Source organism: Myotis myotis, unplaced genomic scaffold (assembly GCF_014108235.1).
Source record: "Myotis myotis isolate mMyoMyo1 unplaced genomic scaffold, mMyoMyo1.p scaffold_m19_p_6, whole genome shotgun sequence".
Classification (NCBI taxonomy): Eukaryota; Metazoa; Chordata; class Mammalia; order Chiroptera; family Vespertilionidae; genus Myotis; species Myotis myotis.
The window spans coordinates 8,768,024-8,793,138 of record NW_023416368.1 but is presented as its reverse complement, the minus strand read 5'-3'; the positions used below and the strand labels follow the sequence as shown (position 1 = coordinate 8,793,138).

General features: G+C 45.0%; 1 protein-coding gene across 4 annotated transcripts in view; it reads left to right on the top strand.

Moving 5' to 3' along the window:
• Window positions 1-25,115, top strand: part of TENM2 (teneurin transmembrane protein 2) — an 897,969-nt gene that overhangs the window by 367,159 nt on the left and 505,695 nt on the right. The window lies entirely within an intron of this gene.

Genomic DNA, 25,115 nt, shown 5'->3' with positions numbered 1-25,115 from the left:
GAAAAGCGACTTCAAATGTATCTGTGAAGGTCAGGAGTTATGTATTCTTTTTATTTCCATATAACCCATATCTGCCATGACAAACTCTGTCCTTCTGTTTTCATACCCCGAGTGCATGCAATTCTGGGCCTTTATATTCCATCTTGAATCAATCAAGCCAGTAATCAATCATAAAATATTCTCATTCCTTTCCCCCTCTCTCTTTAATTTTTTTTTTCCTGAGTAATCCCTGAGATGATCTTTTAAATACTGTTGGGAGGAAATTCATTTTCAGTATCTCCGTGGTTGGTATTGCCGGTTCATTGCTCTACCAATAATTCTTTTTCAGAGAATTTTCATTTCTACCTCATAAGCTTCTACCTGGTCCCAGAGATTGCAACAGTACTATGAAAACATGAACACATTCTTGAGTCAAAAATCTTCATAATGAGTTAATTCCAAGCATCATCAAGAGAACTTTGTAGTTGAGGAAATTTATGATAGATAGGTGATCCATAACGATACACAGTACCCTATGATAGGTGATTTTTAAAAGTCAGCTTGTCCCTATGACTAACTATAGGGTACATTTATCTTTCCAAAAAATGGCTAAAGGCTATAGAGGTGATGGGACACAAAGGCTGGATAAGAGCACCCATAAGGCTTTGCAGTAGAGTGCAAAGGTTGGTTCCCAGCTTGTAGAATCAGACATTAGTATGTGGAATGAGGTTACTTGAGTTCAAATCAAATCCACCAGTGGTAACTGTTACCTTGTGCAAGTCACTTGCCATCTTTTAGCTTCAATTTCCTCACCTGTAAAATGGGAAGAATAAATGCATGTTTCTCATGTAATTGCTGTAGAGATTAAATAAAACAGTGCATTAATATCTTAGAACAGTGCCTGGCACATCAGAAGACTGAAACTTAATGAGAACTTACTATTATTGCTGAGATAACTTACCTCTCCTGCAGCAAAGGACATCTTTGCAAGGCCACGTGGGCTACCTGCTGGCATATGCAAAGGCTAGGCCCACTCCTTTTTCATGGTTAAGCAATGCACATTCTTGCTTTAATGACCAAAAAGACAGTTTTATGTAGGGTCTATGACTTTTCTTATCCCAAATGTTTTCGATTAGAGATGGAAGAGTCCGCTATCCTGGGTGAATAATGATGCGTGTCTTTATGGCTTAAGTGTTTAAAGGAGCTGAGGCACATTTGTGAAGATTTATTTCCTCTCGGGCATCTATTCCACATGTCCCACAGCCCAGAGGTCGTGGAGTGTCAGGCGGAGGGCCTGTTTTCCCCAGGTAGTGGCTGCTCAGCGTCACTTTGATTGAGCGAGGGCTTTAAAAATGGAAACGTGTTTACAGAGTAGAAAAGCAGGTAGGTCTCCGCATAAGTAGGGCCTGATGAGTTTCTATGGCAACCTCACTCAGTATCACAAGGGCCATTCTCGTGGAAAGAGATGACTTTCAGAGATGTGTTCTGGAACATTCTTTATGGTCAGCATAACTATGGGGATTAAGAAAAAATAGGACTAGTGTACCACAGTGCCACTGTAGCTTTGCTGGGATGTTGGAGCCGTTAAAGGCACTAATGCCTCAGATACTAAAGAAGACCTCAAGAAGTAAAACATATCTTCTTGACACCTAAAAATCCCTCAACTTAAGAACCCCCCTCACCCTGGCTGGATTGGCTTAGTGGATAAAGCATCCATCTGTGGACTGAAGGGTCCTGGGTTCAATTCCGGTCAAGGGTATGTACCTTGGTTGCAGGCTTGATCCCCAGCCCTGGTCCAGGCACATGTGGGAGGCAATGAATTGATGTGTCTCTCTCACATCAATGTTTTCTCTCCCTCTCTCTCTCCCCCTCCCTTCCACTCTCTCTAAAAATCAATGGAAAAATATCCTTAGGTGAGTCAACAACCAAAAAAAAAAAAAACAAAGAGCCCTCCTCTCATTTGCCAAGCTCTTGTTGAAATCCTGGGGTAGGGTGGGAAGGAGACAAAATCATATTCAGAACAGTTTTATTCTCCTCGCCTGATTCCTGCTTCTTAAAAAAATCTGTTGTCAAATTTCTGAAAACAATTTCCAGACATGTATAGTTAAGGAAATGGATACTCAGAGCATGGGGCGGGTACAGCTCTGCTTTCATTTTAGCATTTGGCCTCTGAGCCTCAGTGATGTGATCTCAGGGAACCTCAGGGAAAATTGACTCAGGCTGCTGTATGGGGTGACAAGAAACAATTAGAGTTTGAGCAAAAAGGCACTCATGCAACAGCTGACTTATTTACATACTTAGAGCATATAGACATATATAACCTGTATTTTTATGCAGCACAATTTTTTAAATTATGCATATGCTAAAAGGTTAAAGAGAACACTGTTTTCTACATTTAAAAAAAAAAAGGTTTAATTTTCATCATAAAGGGGAGGGTGAAATGGAAGCATTGACAAGGGAGTCCCTTTATTCTCCAACTTCTGTATTGTAGAATACCTCTCTTCCCATGTACCCAAGGTTCTCACCTTGCTCCAGCATCACACTGACTGACATGCGATTTGGTTCACCTACCTGCTAGCACTGAGGTCAGGAGTTCACAGATAGTTAAGATATTTTAAGAAAAATTCTTCATGATCAAGGTTCTTCGAGTTTAAGACCCCAGAAAACTAAGCCACTTTATCCGTCCAATTCTACCATTTATAGTAGCAGAAATTGGGTTTCAAAAGCATGCGAAAATGTTCCTTCTTCCTGTTCTTTTCTCTCCCCTTCTACTTCCCTGATGGTACTGTTTGCATGTGTGAGAAAACATTAGAATAAACAAATAAGCCAAGAAAAAATAAACACTTGAAAATCTTTTACAATCTTACCATTTAGCAAGAATCACGATCAACATTGTGAGAAATATGCTTCCGGGGCTTTCTCTACAATTATATGTAATAAAACAATTAAAACAGTAATAATAATATTTATATAACACTTACTCTGTGCCAGGCACTTTTAAAAATGCTTTCCATTTAACCCTTCAAAGAGCCCCATGACTAAGGAACACTGTTATTATCCTCCCCAATGTATGGAGAAGATGGGGTAGAGACAGGTCAAGTGACCTCAACGAGGTCTGCAAGGTCATGAGAGTGGGTGTCAGAGCCCAGATTACCTGCTCCGAAGCACTCTGCTATCCAGCCTCTTGGGGGCGGGGGGGGGGGGGTTTTGAAAGAAATATGGCCTCATCTTTTATAATTCTTGCATGTCTTGCATTGTGAGCTTTCCCCAAGGTTGCTATGTATTCTTCAATGGAATCATTTTTCACGATTCTCCTTGTGACTCCATGGGAAAGAGCATGGGACAGTATATATAAATGAAGCGTTGTTGTTGGGCATGTAGACTGTATCCCACTGCAGAAGGTCATCCAATCGAGGAATTTTCATCTTGGTCCTGGAAACACTCGCTCTCCAACTGACTCACGTACCAAGTTTGTTTGAAAAACAAAACAGATTGCATGTTGCAAGACAGAGCTGCTGGCAAAATACTCCATCGTGTCAGATTTATACAAACCCATCTCCTGTGAATTGCACCACGTCCTAGAAAACTGAAAACCATGAAAACGAGTGCTCTTATTTTTTCAGGAGCTCACTGATAGCTGATAAAAATATTGCATTTTCTGTAGCAGTTTTTACATAACGCTTCCACCTTAAAGGGATGAATTGGATGGTACTAGGCGGTAATTTTTTAACATGAGTGTTGACAAAATCAACACCATCTGCCGGTATTGACTTATTCCGCAGTATTCTCATGCTGGGTGGTTTTATTTCACTTTTTTCAGAAATGGTTAATGACACATCTGGTAGTCAGCGAAGGTACACTCTGGGTGATGAAATGTGGTTGTAAGTTTGCACAAAATGCTAATGGAACTTTTGTTTTCCTTTCTATTAGAACCAACAGGACATGTCTGAGTCCCTGGCTGGTTACTCCTCTTAGACCTTCAGCACAATGATCTGCTTGGTAGGACTTGAACTTTGGGGACAACGTGGTGTTACTTTGGGTCCTCAGAGGAGCAGATACCAAGACAGGATTAAAAACGTAAGAGATTTGGAGGGGAAAACAGCTGTGAACACAAAAGCAGGAGTGCAGAAGGTGGGGAGGGCCTTCAGATGACAATGTCAGTGTGACACCAGGGTGACAGGAGGGGTGGGCAGACTGAGTAACAGAGTCACAGACTGAGGCACATTCTCATAAACTGTTAGCCAGACAACAGCTGGAAGTCAGAGTTGTCCATCGGAGTGTTCCCACATCCCACAGAAATGGCCACGAGTTAATACCCACTGTGCTTGGTCACGGGCCGAGAGCGGCCATGGGAAGCCTGGCCTCTCCCCAGATCCAGGGGTGGACCCAAAGTGACCCAGCAATGGGGACTCTTGGTCACCCCTGCGCCCCCTGCAGGAGAGCTGAAGGATGCATGTTCACGGTTGTTCCACGCCAGCACAAAAAGGGTGATCCCAAGTGGGGGGCTGAAAGGATTAAGGAAAGATAGACAAGAGAATAATAGCTGGGTCTCGGTGGGACGCTGCCTCCCTGATGAGGAGACAACGACAGCGCCCACAATCCATGCCTTTATTTTTTAGCAGATGCCACGAGGCAAAGTAGGGGCGTGATCACATTGTTTACAGCATTCTCGTGAGTTTCAGCCTCACTCAACTACATGCACCCGAACTCTATCACAAGGCACGTGGGGCCACGTGTTCGGACCATAGGTTCAAGCTTACAACCACAGCCGCTGGCTATGATTGTGCTGGGAGGGCCCTGCCCTCCAGCTGGGACTTGCACGTGGCAATGAGAGGACCCTGTCCTTTCATTAGTCCGAGGCTTGAACCTGGCCAAAACACTGCAGCCGCGCCCTACACACGGTCACTACAGATATGTACGCAGGCAATGGCAAAGGGAGACATGAGATGACCCCTGCATTTATTTGTCTCTGTATCTTTTTGAAAAAGGAAATGCAGTCTGGCTGACATGGCTCAGTGGTTGAGCATAGACCCATGAACCAGGAGGTCACAGTTTGATTCCCAGTCAGAGCACATGCTCAGGTTGTGGGCTCGATCCCCAGCAGGGGGCGTGCAGGAGGCAGGCTATCAATGATTCTCTCTCATCATTGATGTTTCTCTCTCTCTCCCTCTCCCTTCCACTCTTTGAAAGCAATAAAAGAGAAATGGAACGGTGTAGTTTAAATGATTCTCCTCCCCCACTTTCTTCATTGGACTCCAGGAAAGGGTGCCCATAGTTGGAGAGGTGTGTCCTGTTTTGATTAAATTCCATCAGCGGAGGGAAAGGGCAGAGTGCTTAACTCAGTCCTTACCTGTTTCATCTGCTCTTAGAAATTCCTCAGGGGCACTATTGCTGCTACTAATTTTGCTTTCAGTGAAAGGGCCCCTTAGGTTTGCCATAATTTTTGGCCCAAGAGCCTCAAAGCCCCACCTCCTATTTGAGTAGAAAAATCATCTGGGAATGGGAGAGGTGGAATTTAGGGAAGAACACATGCTTTCCAGTCTTTCAAAACCAAAAACATGTTTTGAAGAGCAGCAGGAGAAAAAAATGAATGCTGTGTTATATAACCACACCCTCTATGCCAGGCCTTTCTGTGGTCATCTTCCTCGATTTCCCAACCTCCTGAGATCAGTAGGGGTATGTTCTCATTTGTGTTGTTGGGCTTGCTTCTTTGTTCACAACAGAAGAGGGATGTGAAGTTCAGAAAGGTCTGGTGACGTCTCATTGGCACATTCCTGGCCAGGACAGACCTGGCGTTTAAGCCTGTGCTCTCTCTGTCTTTAAATTTTTCTGAATTCATCTATAGAATAGATTTGCCAATGAGTTTCTCCACTTCACCAGTTCCTTTGCTTTACTTATTGGGGGAGAATTTCTAATATTTACACAGATATTTTTCTTCACATCCTGGAAAGGGCACTGGATGGGGAGACTGACACACTGAGTATTTTTGTGGCTGTGAATTAGCTAGGCTCTTTGGGCCTCAGTATTTTTGTCTATAAAGAAAGGAGATTGGGTGATGTGGTGTTTACCAAACTTCTATAATACCACCTATAATTTATTTGCTTAATATTTTATTTAAAACAATGCTTCCTTTTTAACTTAAATGTATTTAAAATGAAAACATTATATCACTGTTTAGAATGGAACACCAGTATGAGTATGATTATTATATATTAAAAAATATATAAATAATATCATTTATATGTTATTTTATATCTTTATTATATACATAGCATATATATATACACACACACACACACACACACACATACAAAATACCTTTGCCATGTATATGTATATAATGTAAGGTTTATAAGGAACACAAAGTGTTAAAGAATGCTAGCAACAAAATGAGACTTTCTCCTTAATTAATGTAATCATCAGAAAGTTTGATGGAAAGTTGAAAACAAGGTATTTGTAGTGAAAATGCTCTGAAAACCCCATGCTGCTTGACCCTTTGCCCCACCCTCATCATTTCGTGGGTGGTCCACACCTTGGGATACACTGAACAATGATTTGTAATATCCATTCCGTCTCATGCACTTGTGATTTCCATTCTCCCTTATCTTCCCACACCCTCGGCCTCATTTCCCCCTCATCTCTTCAGTTATAAGAACTGTGAGTCCCCTGGCTGCATAAATACTCTCTCTGTATCTTGGCTCACATGCAGAAAAACCAACAGCTGAAACAAATAAGAACAATTCCTTCCTGTTCTTCTGGGGGAGTTCAAGAGACAGGAATAGACAGAAACAGAGAGGCAGATGAAGGCCTAAGGCAGTGATGGCGAACCTATGACACGCGTGTCAGAGGTGACATGTGAACTCATATTTTTGGTTGATTTTTCTTTGTTAAATGGCATTTAAATATATAAAATAAATATCAAAATATAAATCTTTGTTTTACTATGGTTGCAAATATAAAAAAATTTCTATATGTGACATGGCACCAGAGTTAAGTTAGGGTTTTTCAAAATGCTGACACGCCGAGCTCAAAAGGTTCGCCATCACTGGCCTAAGGTGGGCCACCAGCAGGGTTTTCCCCAGCCAAGCTCAGGTTACAATGAATAGTGTGTGAAGGACCCTGCAGCTGAGTATATGGACAGAGTTTTCTGAGATATCCCACATCACCAGAACTATTGTGCTGCCCCAGTCCCCCAACCATCCCACCAAAAATGAACCCTTTGCCACATTTTATCCTGTGGTATTTTAGAAAGAGCATGGACATTGCAACTAGACAGAACTTGGTTCCCATCCCACCTGTCCCCTACATCAGGGCGAGACGCAGAGGCTCCAGTGGGTGGAGGACTTAGAGTTTGTGGCAGGGGGGCGGGGGGGATCTCTGGGGAGGTGAAGGGGGAAGGAGTTCCACAGGCAGGGGAAGGAGAAGTCAGGGAAAGAGGTGCTGAGGGCATCCCAGCCCTGGTGTCCACACAGTGGTCCCCGAGACAGTGTCCCTGGGCAGGTATGTGATAAGCAACGACTGATCTGTCCTAACTTCTAACTACATGGGTCTGAAGTCTGAAACTGCGTGGTTAACGTCTCAGCTATTTTTCTAGCACCCTTTGGGAATGGGGATACCTCTTTCTTCACCCTCTGCCTTTCTACCCCACCATCTGCTGCCCGATTCTGCGCTAAGTACCACTCTCCATCTTCCTTCCCACTTTACCGCCCCAATGCCAGGGCCTGAAATTATCCCATGTATGCTCACGTCCACATGGTATTGTGCCGGGGTCCAACCCCAGCGGGTCCAGGGGTCCCCAAAGGTGTGGATGGAGTCGGCGAAGAAGGAATGACACGGAGACGGAGTTCAGTTGATCAGCAGCCTAGCCAGGATCTCTAGCCAGGATCTCCAGCCAAGTTCTGGTCTGGATCTCCAGCGAAGTTCTGCTGTTTATTGTTTTGTTACATCCGCATTTATACCAGTTGATTTTAATCCTGTCAAGTTCTATTACAAAGGTTAGGGCGTTTCTTATCTCCATTCCAGGGAGTAAAGATTATGTAGCTTAAACATGATTGTTTGTAGTTAAAGTGATTAACTACCCGCCTGGCACTTAGTTAAGGAGTTTCATCCCCTCCCTAACTTCAGGGAAAAATTCCTACCTGGGGAAACAACCTTTCTAGGAGAGGCATCCCCTCCCTGACTTCAGGGAAAAATTCCTACTTGGGGAAACAACCTTTCTTGGAGAGGTGACCTTGGTTAAAACACACAGCGCTAAGGGGAGCAAACATATTAAGAACAGTATGCTATATACGCCAGGTCCCTTGAAACATATGCTGTGCAGATGTTTCTTTCCTGCAGCGACTGTGTCAAGCAGCAAGGATGGACCGGCTTCCGGCAGTATTGCTGTTCTCCCCTCACTGGGCCGCAAGCTCCATCTGACCGGCCTTATCTGCCTGGTTCACAGCTTGTTCTGAGTCTAGTACAGTGCTTGGCACACAGCATAGGTCAGTAAATATTTATCCAAGAGTCAAATGAATTGGCCCAAGGCAATTGCATCCATTCAGCTTACCTCGGTGAATTAGCTCCTCATGTGGCTATCACCTGGGGCTTTGTTGTAAACACCGTTTCCAGATCATCACCCCCAGAGAGTCTGATTCCATTTGTCTCGGGTTAAGCTTCGGAATCGGTATTTTTAATTAGCAACTCAGGTGACTGACACCGCCAGGGCTCCCACCCCGACCGATATGTGGGAGGTACACTCCCCTGGGGGACGTTACTGAAGACAACGTTGTTGCCCGCATCGCCTTAACTTCATTTCATATATTGCAAGCAACTAATGATGTATCCACGATGTTTAAAAACTATAAACCTCAAAGGTTTATCCAGTGTGCGCATGTGCTTCCCGCACACACATACCCTGTGTGCAATTAGGTAGGGACACCAGCTGTCCAGTCAGGTACCTCCTCCCCGAGAAAAAAGACAGGTTGATTAGGTTAACAAATAAAATGCAGAACTGCTGAGAGGTTGCCCAGATGGCCTCTGGGCTTTCTTCTAGAACGGCATCGATACACTGTAGCATTGTGGCAGATGGACTGTAGTGCCGGGAACGAGGCCATGGTGGGTTCTTGCGCCGGTCCCCTGAAGGGCTGCCTGGTTGGCTTACATGCATCCAGTTGGCAGAATGAAGCAGAAATTGAGAGGCCAAGCTTTAGAGCCAGACAGCCCTGGGTCTGAGTTACAGAATGACCACTGATTAAACTGTGATAAAGGGCATTTTGCATAGTCTCTGTGAGCCTCTGATCTTTCCTCTGTAATTAGGGGTAATATTGTCTAACTCACGGGTGTGCGATGAGCTCCCAGTACAGTGTGTCTGGCATTTGTATATTTGGTGCTCAATAAATGCAAATATCATAACCTCTGGGAAGATTAACTCAGACCATTTCACTGCCAGAAATGGCTCTACCAAGTCTTCAAAAATCTAATAAATATTGTCCCTATTGGTCAGGAGAGGGACCAGCCAAAGGTGTTTGGATGGGTAATGGAAAAACTGAGAATAATGGAACTTTGTTTAACAATTTTTTCTCCTCCAAATTTCATTTGGCTTTCCCTTTATGAAGTTAGGATTTTAGTCAATGAATTTTTAAAATAGTCACATAATTTTCCTGAAAGATGAATTGGGCTCTCAGAAAAAAAAGTTTGGCTTAATACAAACAAATGCAAAAATTAATCTCCTAAGGAATAGTCTCAAATGGGTAAACTGAGGAGAAACTACTGGAGGTCTGGGTAACTGTCATATGCCAACATATGCTCCTCCCCCTCACATTCATCTACTTTTTAAGAAATGTCGGAGGAGGCGGGGGGAAGAGAGGGGATGTTGACTAATGCAGGGGTTATGAAGCACAAGTCAGAGTGAAGGGACCTGGGGTTGATGTTGGAAGAAATATGGCTCAGATGATTCTATACCCAGCAGCAAACCCAATATGCAGATAGACTTGAATGATAAGTTTGATTTCGATTTATCACCAAAAGTGTGCTGACTAGTATGTCCAAGAAGCTATAGTGCCACCATCATCACCAAGTATGAAGGCTGGTTACCTATGGGAGTATCCCTTAGTGGGCGTTTCAGTTCCTCAAAGGTTTAGCTTTAGAATGACCTCAGCCCTAGCTGATTTGGCTCAGCGGATAGAGCTACGGCCTGTGGGCTAAAGGGTCCTAGCTTCAATTCCAATCAAGGGCACATGCCCAGGTTGCGGGCTCGATCCCCAGCAGAGGGCATGCAGGAGGCAGCCAATCAATGATTCTTTCTCTCTCTCTCCTCTCTCTTCCTCTCTGAAATCAATAAAAATAAATAAATAAAAAGAATGAACTCAGGGAGCCCAGCACAATCGTTCCTTTTCAATTTTTTTCTTCCTTTTAAATTTTAAAAATAACTTAAATCAGGGAAGCAGAACCGACTAACTGGTTGAACAAACTTTTTACAATTTCACTTACTTAAGATACTTGGACAGGCAACATCAGGTTGATGTTTTAGTATTATCACAGATCTCCCCCAAAATCATCGGCCTTCTAAACGGGCATCTCTCTCCAGTCCCCACTACTCACTCCACTTCCTCTGCACTTGCCCAGCTCAATTTCTCTTCCCCAATGAGCCCACTGAACATCTTTTGGGCAGCAGGGCACGTGGTAGGGCACGTGGTAGGACATTTGGAGAATGTTAATTGTAATCATGCGGACATCACTACAAAACTGCCTGCTTAATTAGTTGGGGGCGTGGCCTGAGATCAGGCTGGGAAAGCTCCCAGGTGGTTTTCTTACACAGCCCAGGATGGAACCCGTGCTGGAGAGAGGAGCAGCCCTTTCCATGGGACTAGAGGTACCGAGCTGTATTTTGTGTGCCTTCCTTGGACAAATTAGTGGTAAATCCTGCCTATTCCTGCTTTTACCTTACAGCCCAGCCTTGTTTGCACGGGATTTGCCTTTAGGACGCTCCTAAGCATTCTGCCATTGCTTTGCCTTCTCCCTATGTTGTGCTTTGTGTTGTCTTTTTGTATGTTGTGCTTTAAATGAGCTTAGCGGTTGAGTCGTGTTGGTGCTGGCGGAGCTTGCTGATTAGTTCTTTTCTTCGCCCTGCTGTTGAGAGTTGGGTCCCTTCTTAGTCTCTGGGTGTGCGTGAATGGCTCTCATTCGTTGTGTTAAGTGAGTTAAGTGACACTAAGTAGAGGAACTGGCTGAAACTGGACCATGTAATCACATTGTTCATCAGAATGGGTTTTAATGTTTACATGGGGGAGACATCATCGCCCTGGCTGGAGTGGCTCAGTTGGCTGGAGTGTTGTCTGATACACCAAAAGGCCGTGGGTTCAATTGTTGCGGGTTTGATTCCTAGTCGGGGCGCATGTGGGAGGCAATCAATCACTGTTTCTCTCTCACATCGATGTTTCTATCTCACTCCCTCCCCCTTCCTCTCTCTCTAAAATCAATAAAGACATATCCTGGGGTGAGGACTGGAAAAAAAAAAATCATCCTCATAGATAAATAGCCCATCCTTCCACAGGGAGCATCAGACAGCCACCAAACTTCTGCTAATTTTCCAGTTGGGCTACATCAAAGAGCCAGAAATGTGGGTATATTCTAAATATTACTGTTCAATATTCTTCTACTCTTGCCTTTGATATTGTCAGGTGCCGGGGCCCAGCCCCAGCGGTCCAGGGGTTCCCAAAGGTATGGATGGAGTCGGCGAAGAGTGTTTTAAACGGGGACAGTGTTCAGAACTCTCTAGCTCTCTTTAGTCTCCGTGTATCTTCCACAAAATACTACATGCGGGCATGCATGTACAGTGTGATTGAAACTTCATGGCCCATGCGCACAAGTCGGTATTTTGTGGAAGAGCCACACTCAAGGGGCCCAAGAGCCACATGTGGCTCACGAGCCGCAGTTTGCTGACCACTGGCTTAGGCCAGTGGTTCTCAACTTTGACCGCACATTAGAATCACCTAGGAATCTTTTTAAAATCCTGATTTCTGGGCCTCATCCTCCAGAAATTCTGTTTCTTTGTTACTAATGTTGTGGCCTCACCCTAGAACAAAGAAATAGAATTTCTGGAGGATGAGGCCCAGAAATCAGGATTTTAAAAAGATTCCCAGGTGTGCAGCCAAGGTTGAGAACCACTGGCTTAGGCTCTACAGCAACCATGTCAAACTCGGGGCCCGCGGGCCACATGCCTCGTTTGGCCTGTGGTAGCCTTTGAGTTGACATGCTTGCTATACAGGCTCCGTCATACTATTCAACTCAGCCATGTTAGCAAGAAACCAGCTGGAGATAATACATAAGTGATAGGTGTGGCTCCAGAGAAACCTGTGTGTGAATAATGAGATTTGCGTTTCATATAATTTTTCTGTCATGAAATGTGAATTTTCTCTTAATTTTCTTCAGCCAATTTAAAAATGCAAAAATTATTCTTAGCTCGCCATTTGTACAGAAACAACCCCTGGGCCTGTCTGCTGCCTCCTGCTGCCAGGGAGGCCTCTCTGTGATGAGAGATGTTACTGCTTCTTGAAAACCCATGAATTTCACTTGTTAGCAGAGCGAGAGGCTTCAGGCTCGTCTCTCTATTAGGCAGCAATATTGAGCTAGAACTTAACCACGCTGTGCTGATTCCCTTAAATCTTATTTTTAAAACTGCCTTCTGTTTGTTGTAGCTAAATGGAATTTCTATGTAGCACCATGATTAAAAATGAGTTGATCTACAGAAAAATATTAAGAAGAGTCCAGGTGATACATGGATTGGTAATGATCATGGGGCGTGTATTTGGGAAATTGCTACCTAGATTTGATCACCTGTGACTGTGTTTTTCTTGGATGGAATACCTGTGGGTTTTGGGGGGAAGGAGCGGGGGGAGCTACTGTTTCACACAGCTGATGCTATGTTTTTTAAAAAGATCCTCCTCCCCACCCCACCCCCATTACACACACACACACACACACACACATCCCCCAACCACCTATTCACATCAGAGCCAGCCTAGATATGCAAAACACTGAAATACAGTTAAAACTTGAGATGACTCATGAAATACAGGCACAACTCAGAGATATTGCAGGTTCGGTTCCAGACCACCGCAATGAAGCGAGGATCTCGAGCCACAGTCTCTTTGCTGATTAGTGGAGGGTCTTGCCTTCAATATGTAAAACGTGCCACATCTGTGAAGCCAAGGGCAACAAAATGAGGTGTGTGTGCATGTAAATCAGCCTGGGGCTGTTCTGCTTAAAATCCCCGGGGGAGGGAGGGAGGAGAGCTCACCACTGCCCTGGGGGAAACAACCACCCAACCTGAGGCAGCCAGCCAGGCTGGCCCCGCCCTGCGAGCCTGTTCCTGCCTTTGTGGGGTCCCACAGATGCCCCCCAGCCAGCCCTGACCTGCAGTTTCTTGCCCTTGCCCGCTGCTTCCTGCCTTGGCGCCTGAGGCCGAGGCGCTGTTCCCTCTTAGCTCGGTTTCTCACTGTGGACACTGGGCCCGGCTATTCCCAGGTCCGGGAGGCTGCCCTCTGCATGGGGACAGTGAGCAGCATGCTGGGCTCTGCCCACTTAGACGCCGGGAGCGCCACACCCTTCCACAGGGAGCAGCAAACAGCCACCAAACTCCCTTCTGCTAATTTTCCAGCCGGGCTCCCTCGCAGAGCCAGCACTGTGGCTATATTCTAGATATTGCTGTTCAGTATTCTTCTACTCTTGCTTTTGACATTGCCAGGCCCCAAAGGGAAACCCACTTCGTTGAGGGTTTTTTGCTGTTTTGTGGAACCCGGTGTGGGAGTCTTTATTTACTACAGGTGTGCACAGGTGATTGTAGGCACAGCACCTGATGTGGCATCGAATAACTTTGGATCGCTTAGGCCAGTGGTTCTCAACCTTGGCTGCACATTAGAATCACCTGGGAATCTTTTTAAACTCCTGATTTCTGGGCCTCATCCTCCAGAAATTCTGTTTTTTGTTACTAATGTTGTGGCCTCACCCCATAACAAAGAAACAGAATTTCCAGAGGATGCCCCTTAGGTTGCCTCCCACCCCACTTTTAAACATGGTTCCTCTGGTTTGAACATTTCATTCCACACTTCACTCTTCCAGACAAGCGCTCTCTTGACTTGTGACCATGCATGTGCCTGTTTATATAATATCTGCTTGTTCACTAGACTGTGCACTCCCTGAAGGCATGCAGATGTGTGCCCTGCCTCCCTTCCAGCATTCGCCACCGCACCTGGCACGTGGAGTATGTCAATCACTGTATTTTGATGGACAGAGTCAGATTTTCATCCCCTCCCCCTGTGAGCCTCATACTGTGTTCGCATCAGCACCGTCGCTCACTGCTCAGGTTTGGGTTACTTAACACAGAAAAGTAAACCCCAGAGCGCCGAGTACTGGCCCAACAATCCTCCCTCAGTGATTGCGTCGCTGCCATGCTCGGGACACAACAAGTGCTCTGGTATTTGCCTTTATTGTTGACAAGGGAATAAACCTCATCTCAATCTCAGAGAGGGAGCTTCCCCCCTCCCCTGTCTCATTAGATGAGCTGCTCTTGTGTCTGGACCTGATTACCTTGAACAGGCAGCCTCTGTGGGCAGTAATGTCAGCTACACATAAAGGCCCTCTTCTCCTTAATACTCCCCTTACCATTCTCCTCCTCCATGTTGGGGTGGTTTGTGGTGAGGATGTTTGTTTGTTTGTTTTGTTTTGTTTACCTGTAGAGTTCTTTCTCACGTCCAGTGTGCACCTCTTTCTCTAAGACGATGGCTTCTAATCACCTTTGTCATCACTGTATCCCCCAGAGCCCCGCCCACCATGCACTGTGCTTTTTGGTTTTGAGGGACTTGATGTTTTCCAACCAGACCAGGTACATGTCTCTTCATCAGGCTTTGGCCACACTGTTCCCTGTGTTAGAACATTCTCACCCATCACCTTTTCCTAGAAATAAGCCCTTAATTTCCAAGACTGATGGATGTCCCTCCTGCCTACCTGCCCAGGCCCTGATCTTCCCCAGGCCTTGCAGGTCTTAAGCCAGACTGCAGTCGTCTGTTCACTTGCCTCCACACACACCCTTTGCTTGAAAGTGCACAGTAGGAAGAACAGAGAAGGCTTCCATGAGTCTATTTTAAAGGAATTAAGTACCTTTACCATGTAAGCCCCCTGAAGCTGAAAATCAGTTCTGTTGTGAGCTAGGTATAAAAGTCCACCTTTGGTTAGGGGTACTGAAGAGGAATATATACAGCTATTGCAGAAGACAGTCCTAAGTACTTAAAAAGATGTTTCTAAGCAGAGATGGCAAATACGCCAAGTCCTTCAGATCAAACTTAGAAAGGTTGCTGGAGGCCCTGCACACTTGAATACTATGTTGAGTAGGATTCTGAGGCCTCCTCCAAGCTCAGGAAAAAGAACTATTGGATCCATCAGCAAAATGTGCCGTGAACACCCAACAGGGGTGGCCACGTGTGCACCATCCAAAGTGCAGGAGCTCACTAACCAGTCAGAGGAAAACCCGAACATAAGTGCTGCCTACTTTGCCTAGTGCTTGAATCCAGAGATCCCAGGCTTGAAGAGGCCTCTTTCCCTCTGGACGGAGCCGCTGAGGTCTGCAGCCTCAGCATGCCGAGCACGTCTCCGCAACAGCAAGGTTGGAACTAGAACAATGCCCCGCTGATTATCTTTCGAAGAATTCTGCACCCCGCTGAGTTCATGGGGCAACATTTCGTGGCATGACTTGCCGTTTAAGAGGCCTCTGGATCTAAGATCCGGCTGCCTGAGGCTGAGAGACGGGGACTGGCAGCCGTGCTAATGTGGCAGGGACTTGATTGGTATCAGCTATGCGCCAGGCTTTTGCTGAACACATTGCTATGCTCTCGCTAGTTCACCGACCCCAACAGTGCTAAGTGGTACAAATCATTGTCCCCCAGTACACAAACGAGGAAGCAGAGGCTTGAAAGATGCACTCTCTAGGGAAAATCACACAGCTAAAGATGGAGAGGGCTCAAATCTGGCCCCGTCTGGCTCCAAACTCACTTCTGTAAATACCTGACTCCCTATCGGGGTTTGGGAATGATTTTTATATAACACCTTTGAGGACATCTTAAGTCTTCAGACCTCTTCACAGACATGATATAACACAGAAGCAGAATGAAATCTGCAAGGACAGTTTCTCCGAAAAGATAGAAAGGGCACTTGACTCTGGAAACGAAGTCCCATTGCTCCCTTGATCGGGAAATCCGGTGGAACCTGGATTATCCTACTTGCTTAAGTCGTTTAAGGATCAGGATGTGAAACTAGAAGCCATGGATGACACACGTGAGGATTAAAGAGAATAAAAGGAGCCAGCATCCCCTGGGGACTTCATTTGTGCTGGGGGCTGGGCACATTTACCTTGTGTACCCCACAACCCCAAAGAGCTCCATTCACATAAACTGAAATGTGCGTGGTGGCTTTGGGTGTAGGGCAGTGGAGGCCGTGCGTATGGGGTTGTTAATAGCCCACGCGGTGTGGAGTATGCAGATGCTTCTTGGTTAGTAGCTTATGATTATTCATGTAGCTAGGAAGGAGCTGAGCTGGGATTTGAACCCGGAGCATCCGCTTCAGAGCTGTGGCTCCTCACTGCTCTCAGTGCACCAACACCCCGTAAGCATCCTCTCTCAGGGCCCAGAAGTGGCTGATTAAATCAGCAAGGCCATGCTTGCCCAGATTATAGGAAATCAGTCTTCATAGGAAGCACAAAGCCAGCCATTAAGGAGGGGATGCTATTAGCAGTCGATTGCAGCTATCACAGTTCAGCCCATCTTGCGGGACTATGTTTTAAAAGCAAAATAAACAGATTCCATTTGAATATGTATTGATTCCACATTCAGTCCCATTACCCTGCACTAGGAAAACAAAACCTCTGGTGAGAAATAATACTTGGTTCAGCACCAATACACACAGTTGTCCTCGACCTTAAAAAAAAGGGGGGGGGGGAATTAGCACGTTTTGGGGGGACTCCAGGGAAAACAATATGTGAATTAATTTCAGTTTCCAGTGAACAGCCGGAATTATTCAGGTAAAAATATTTATGTTAATATGCTGGAACTGCCATGTTTTATCAGCGTGACCAGTAGCACTTTCTAAACAACAGCTGCTAGAAAAATGAGCACCCAAAATGAGGCAGTTCTCCAGAAAATGTAATTCTGTGTATCCTCCCAGTCCTTATATTTTTTCCCGCTCTTGCAGGGCGTGGGGTGTGTGTGTGTTGCACGAGTTGCAAAATCAGGGTAAAATGAGATGCCTTTCTGGCTTGGCTAAAGCTAAACATAAAGTGATGAACACTCCACACTGGTTTGCAAGGTAGAGCCATGAAATATCAGCATTTTCGTGATGTGTGGGTTTTTTATCCGTTTCAAATGACCGTGCATGAAATTAGCATACGGTAGCAATCACTCATTCTCCGTGTAGCTTCTGAAGTTTCACTGAGAATTAGGAAAAACAACAGAGATTCTGACATGGAGTGTCGGGGCCATTGGCTCTGGGAGCAGGCCAGCTTTTTGGCTCAGCTCCTCGCTTAACTGCCTGTGAGCTCTTGGGCAAGTCGCTGAGCTCTGGCTCTGTGTCCTCCATTAGAAAAAAAGAAATGAGCAGCATCTCCACCTCATTGATTGGTATAAGGGTTCACTGAGTTGAAACACACATAAAGTGTTTGGCAAAGTGCCTCATTCCTGGTTAGTAGGGCACTAAATTGTAGCTTTTATTGTTATTGTATTGCATGAAGCCCTGCTTTGCACTGCAAAAGAATCTGCCTTCATCGCCATATATTTTCTTATATTAATAATAGTTGCTAACTTTTCATTTGACCTTTCCTTACTATTACTAATGTGTACGTTGGCATAAACTTGAACTATACTAAAAGTTAATATGTTTCTTTAAATGTTACTACCAGTTCCATTTAGAGAGTATTTGCTTTGGCAAGTTGGAGGGATATCATGCTTTAATCTCCCTACCGGGCTTATTCAATTTAAGGAATTTTTACACCATTTTGAATATTGCACCTTAACAGAAAACTAGAAAGCATGTTCCCTGCCTTTGAAGAGAGGATCACTGACATCTTTTTATGTAGAGGAGAAATCCCCCTGAAACACCAAAGAAAGGTTTAATACACATGTAATAACTGATACGACATGCGATTTAACTATTGAATGAGCAAATACTGCTAACTCTTCCCCTCTGTCCATTCAGCCACACAAATGGAATAAGTAATATCTGATCTGCGTGCTCAGGTGACCAGCCCTTACACAGGTGACGAAGGAGAGCACCGTGGGTTTCGGCACTGTGTCTCTCCTCGGGAAATCCTGCCTCGTTCCTCCCAGGTCAGCTCCCAAGTGTCCAAGTCCCTCCCCACCTCGCCAGCCCACCTGCTTCTACATTGATGTTCTGGATTGGGTCTTGCTTCTCCCCAGGGGGGGCACATCCCTCACCAAATTCCACTTTGTTTTAAAGAAGAAAGGGCTGGGTCTACCACCTTGTGAACACTTTACATTGTAAATGATTTTTCAAGAACTGCTGTTTTTATTGGCTTCTTTATCCATGCTCTCTCACTCTCTCTGGCCCTTGCTCTTTACCTGTTCCATTCTTGCTCGTTCCCTTGCGCGAACACACAAGCACATGCACCCATACTGACACAGACTCTTCAGCCTTTCCTCTCACAGTATCACCCTGCGTCCCAGAATTGCCTTGGCTACGACGAGTCCAGAAGCTGCCAGTCTACAGCCACATGTGCAATATCTGCTGGGTGACACCTGCAGTAAGTGGGACACAGCATCGAAAGGGACACATTAAATCCTGATGTAAGCAACACATGAATTGAGTGTGATTCTCATTTGCTCCACAAAGAGGAGTCATCATGGGATCGCTGCATATCTCCTACAAAAGCCAGTTTTCATTTCCCCCAGAAACGTACAGGAGGCCCAACAAGCAGGACAGCGAATGGGCACCTGGCCTCAGGAAGCTCGCAGTGTCACTGATGCATTCCGTTTAGGGAAGCTGCTTCAACAGCATGGCTCTTTGGGTGTGATGCAGCCAGTAGTTTTCTCCTCGACCAACAGGAGAGAGTAAAAAGGTCGGAGGGTGGGTTCCTGTCCATGAAAAGGTTGTATTTTGGGTTTCGTTACTTTCTTTATTGTTTATCCCCTCTCGCTGACCCTTTCTCTGAGCCAGAGCAGCAGGTGAAAGGATGGAGGGAGAGAAGGAGGGAATGCACTGTTTGGCAGAGTAAGCAAAGGAATTCTTTCTGGTGATTCTGACCTTGGCCCCTCAGAGAACTTGGTGGTGGGACTGGCTGTGGAATCAGACTGTCTCGTGACCTTGCCTGAAGCTCTTCTCCCCTCAGTTGAGTGTGGCCGTGACGTGACCGGGTCGGGAGCCAGCCCCGAGGGACGAGGGGCCTTCCCCGCTTGCCTTCAGGGGTCACTCTCTCCGTCTCTCCTGCACTCTGAGCCCTTGACAAATAATATTTGTCACTCATTTCTCTGAGGCACAAATTCTAGTTTAACTGGAACACTTCTATTTTTCCCAGCGCTATAACCTAAGCACACCTTACCCAAGAGGAGCCCTCCCTACCTCACTCATCCAATGCGCAGCCCACAGTGCAACAGTTAGCACTTATGGGAAGTCACTCATGGAGGGGTGGACGGGGGAGAAATACATGCTTCAGATAAAAGAAGGTTCCACCCTCGCCCCTCACTGCCATTAGGAAGATAAAATATATTCAAACAGAGGACTGGATTCCAATATGGCGAGACAGATGATTGAGTACAGAAACAGTAACGACAAGAAGACAGAGGGCAGGGAAGGTCAGAAAAATCAAGGAAAAGGGAGGCTTTGAATAAAAAGTGCATCAAGCGGCTTTGAATCGCAATAGCTTTGTGGGAGTTAACTTGTTTTGCTTCGTGCTGCTGTGTCGATAGAATGGAAAGAATCAGCCCTTTTTACTTGAGTGGTTTACATTTTGTTGCATTCTCTCCAGGCTGTTTCTCGATGTTGAGAAATATCTAATGTCTCTGAAGCTTTTCCCGCGGATGCCGGGAGGTGGCACCTGGGGCATGAGGCATGGCGTGTGTCAGGTCTGTGGAGTGTGGTGAAGGTAGACGGAATGGGCTGTATTGATTCCTTACTTCGAGTCAGTCCTGTGCCAGGAGTTATTGACGTGGGTTGGGATAGTTGGAAGTTGTAAAAGTCACTGTCCAGACACCACGTGTGGCTTTGAACTCGCAGAAACACCCAGAGACGTCCACCCTTGCTGTGCTGACTGTCCCTATGCTTTCTGTGCACTCGAATGTGAGAAGTGATAGAAGTTTTAAACTTAATTGCTTAATAGTAAATACTGAAAGGGAAAACTTTGTCCCTGTAGTAACTCTTATAGCTGGTATGGTATTCATGTTCTGTTGCATCTGATCATTTTAATGCCATTGTGAGGCTAATAGACAGCAAATATCTCAATGAAACAGAATATTTCCTAAGATCTTGACTTCTTATAACTGTAATTCTCAAAAATATAGAATAATGGGTGAAAATCTGGGTGTTCCTATTTCATTGCTTTTTTCCCCCCGTTGGCTCACTGGATGGAACTGCGGCATATGTTGTGTACTTATGACTGCCTTTGGCTCTGTCATTGGCCTCCTCCCCACTCCGTGTCTACTTCTGTAATTTGTCTCTGAATCTGTAGCTCAAAGCGGGTGAAGAGCAAAGCTTTGTACTAGTATTTACTGGCTGTGGTGGGGAGGGGAAGTGGGGTTTTCCTAACACTAAGTTAGAATTAATTCATCCCACACAGGATGGCTCCCCAAGTACGTCCTCTGCTCTGTGCTTAGCAGTGACCTAGACTCATGACACACAGAGGTGGTATTAAACATACACCAGAATCCAAAGCATGAATTGTACATGATAAATTCCTAGGAATCCTGGAACGCAATGCCATATTCCATTAGGCTTCAGTGTGAATGTGTGAACCATTCTGAAGATGTATGTAAATATCAGAAAATAAAACACTATTTTCTTCAGAAGACTCCAAGCTTTCATAAAGGTCTTCAAGTAGCTCTGATTAGTAAAGTCATAATATTAGCTACAATGTGCCAAAGTGAAAAGGAATGGATGATGCTTGGAGTTTCCTGGTCCAGCTATTTCTCTGCAAATTGATTTTATCTCAAATTCGGGTTCCTGTTGATTGGGGGTGACTGACTATGGCGTGGGTGTGAGAAGATATGATGTCGTGATATCTGGGTTCAGTTTAAGAAAAAAGAGTTACCACAATTAAGGAGTTCTTCCTGCCACGAGGAAGAAAATGATAGAGGAGGAAGAGATACACTGTTATATGGACATACTTATATATGTACATGCTGTATTATCAAAATAAGAGTATATGCGCTTTTAGCTTTGAGAGTTCTTTGGAAGGGTTAAATCACGTAATATAGGTGACAGATACCAGGTAGTTGTTCGTCAGCCCATCAGCCCATCACCCCCCTTCCTCTTGGGCACACAGCTGGACTGTAATCGCAACCTCGGTTGGAGTCATGTGTGACCATGCTCCTGAGTTCTGGATGATGGGATGTGTGTGTGGAGGTGGCATTCATCATTTCCAGACCTGAAACTAAATCTCTCCATATACAGCCCTCCAGTTCTAACTTCCACGCACAGGCGGAGGAGTGGAGGGGGCTTAGGTCAGAGGACCTAGAAGAGTGCGCAGCTGAGGATGGGGCCTGAGTCGCCGAATGATTGCGTAGATCAGACCCTCCCCCAGCCCCACACACACAGCCCACCTCCCTCTGTCTGCCAACCTGCATTGTCTGACAGAGAACAAGAAATACCAGTACACCTTTACTGTGGGCACCACACAATCAGGGTGGTTCGCATACATTGACTAACACTGCATATGTCAAAGGTTGTTGTTTTTTGTTTGTTTGTTTTTTGTTTGTTTGTTTGTTTTTTAAATATATTTTATTGATTTTTTACAGAGAGGAAGGGAGAGAGAGAGTTAGAAACATCGATGAGAGAGAAACATCGATCAGCTGCCTCCTGCACAGCTCCCACTGGGGATATGCCTGCAACCAAGGTACATGCCCTTGACCGGAATCGAACCCGGGACCCTTCAGTCCGTAGGCCAACACTCTATCCACTGAGCCAAACCGGTTTCGGCGTCAAAGGTTTTTATAAAAAGTCAAACACAATGGAAGTGCAGCTTTGAAATACAAGAAGGCAAAAGACATGACTTCCCTTTCCATGCAAAGCCTATATTTTAGCATCTGCTAGGAAGCCTCCCCACCTCATTCTTTCTCTCCCATTACACGGGCCAGTGCACATTTCCCTCCTTTCTTCATATGTCAGACTTAAGCTTCCAACTGCCCATCAGTACATTCCTCCCTGAGGGTGACCTGGTCAGCACTGGAATCCAAGCACAACCCCCAAACTGCACCAGGCTCTGGGGGAGTCTCGGGTGAGCAGAAAGAGGACACCCCACCCCTGGGTCCCATCCACCCCTGACTGAGTCGTTTTCCTGCTTGAGGTTCTGTGTCTCCCAACCCTGGGCTCACTGTGTGGCCTTCTCTAATTCCCAGGTTATTTGATTTTTTCCCTCTCATTTTCTCACCAGCACTTTCCTCTTTAGGTCTTATAGAATGTATTCTTCCTTTCCCAAGTGTAATATTTTTGAATTCATTTTATTTGAATTTCATTTCATGCAATCGCTCCAGTGCATCCAGGCCATTTTGGATCCTAAATGTGTTGTCCCTTCCCCAACCGCAGGGAATTCCCTGCAGAGTACAAGTACAATATATACCACCCCTAATTTCTACATCCCCTCTGTTCGAGAGATTGGACCTTTAGAAATAGTTTTAAATATTAGAGCAAGTGAAAATAAGAATGAGAGAGACTCCTCTCGGCCCAGCTTGGCTAAATGTCCAATCAGGTCCAACAAGGAAAGCAAAGCTATGGAGTAAAAGTGAGGCTCTCACATCCCAAACTTGTGGGTAAGTTAGGGAAGTCACTCTGAATCATGCACAACCTCCAAAAACTCTAGTACACTAGAAGTGAATGGTGAAAGTCAGTGGTGGAAGATGCAAAGAGGTAGATGAGAGAAGGAAGATGAAGAAGTGAGAGAAACTAATAATAAATTGACTTCTTTTGAACTTGAAATTCAAATGTGTATGCATGCATATATGTATACACACATACAAATGTGCAAGCCTACACACATACAACACACTTAGTGATACCTACTATTTACCATGCATGGTGCCAGGTTCAATTCTCAGTCAAGGGCCCATACCTGGGTTGGAGGTTAGATCCCTGGACCCAGTTGGGCAGAGTTCAGGAGGCAACCAATTAATGTGTCTCTCTCATATTGATGTGTCTCTCTATTTCTCTCCCTCTCCCCCTTTGCATCCCCTTCCTTCCACTCTCTCTAAAAATCAATAGGGCCCTAACCAGTTTGGCTCAATGGATAGAGCGTCGGCCTGTGGACTGAAGGGTCCCAGGTTCGATTCCGGTCAAGGGCATGTATTTTGGTTGCGGGCACATACCCAGTAGGGAGTGTGCAGGAGGCGGCTGATTGGTGCTTCTCTCTCATCAATGTTTCTAACTCTCTATCCCTCTCCCTTTCTCTCTGGAAAAAAAATCAATAAAATATATTTTAAAAAACAAAAATCAATGGGAAAAATATTCTCAAGAGGATTAACAACAACAACAAAAAGACATTTAAGAAGGCAAAGAAAGGGAAAATCATTAATACCTCAAAAACCAGATCTTTTACTATATATGATGTTCACAAGTCTTAAGATGCCACCAATTATAAGGGATTTTTCTCAAAAATTTTTATGAAAATTTTTTGGGGAAATTGAATGCATCAATGCAAATTTAATCCAAAATTCAGAAATATGAAAATGAACATGTGGAGAAAAAAATTTGGACCAACAAATAAGGCAAGACACTCTGTCTTCTCCCTAGAATTGTGCTTCTCTTTATTTAGTGCTTGTAGCCAAGTCTAATGTGGTCAGTTTCTAAAATCCCTCTTCAGGCCACAGTGCCCCTGCTTAGAAGTTTTGCTTTATTTTTTGTTTTATAGGGAAGAACTACATGAGAACCAATGATCCCTGTTTCTCTCCTAGGCTAGGAATTGGTTGTAGATGCCTTTGCTGACCGGTCTTATTCCAAAATATACACGTAGCTTCTGTAAAGATGGAAACCCCACAAGGATGAAAAGCCCACAATGAAGACATAATTTTATTCCAGATTATGTCCTGAATATGGAATAAAACATGAATCTGAGCAAATTCAAACACGTTTTTCATTGTTCTACCCAGTAGGAGTTGCGTGGAGAAAACAGTTTACTTGCTGTAAAATGACAGAGGATTTCTCTCAGCAAACACCCCTATATGTCTGTGTGTGCACATTTCTTATATCAAATGATGAAATCCTTGGCTCTGATGTCAGCATCCTCTGGCTGGAAGCCTGGGGTTGCAGAAATCAAGCCTAAGATGGTCTGGACCAAAGTCTCCCCTGCCTCATGGGCTCACAGTGTGTGTTGTTGGGACACATGTACTCATATATGCATGTATATGTGTGTGTGTTTTAATGGCATTTGAAAAGCATACAACAGTGTTTGTGTTTTTTCGGCTCCCAATCTATGTTGATGATGATGACGATGGACTGAATTCTCTGAGCCTCTGCCCTGTTTTCTGTCCCCCCACGAAGAATCTGTTTTTCCTCTTCTAAAATATAACACCGGTGAGAGGTGCCAAATCAACAGCATAGAAGTCAGGAAACTACTTTTGCCTCCCCTCCCGCCGTGTGCTCCCTCTGGGTTTCTGAGCCAAAGCTGTGGAGAGAGCTGTAGTTTGTTTCCTGTTTAATTTGGTTTGTACTGTCTCCCTGGTGAATCACTCTACTAGTCTGGGCACAGAGTACTGATCTCATGGGCCCAAACACACACACACACACACACACACACACACAAACAGAGGCACACATACCTGCAGCACACCCACATGCAAATATGCATGCGTAGGCACACACATGCACAAATACACATACATATGTACGTACACACCCATATACACACGTGTGTTTGTTCACACATAAATATGCATATGCATGCACACATACAC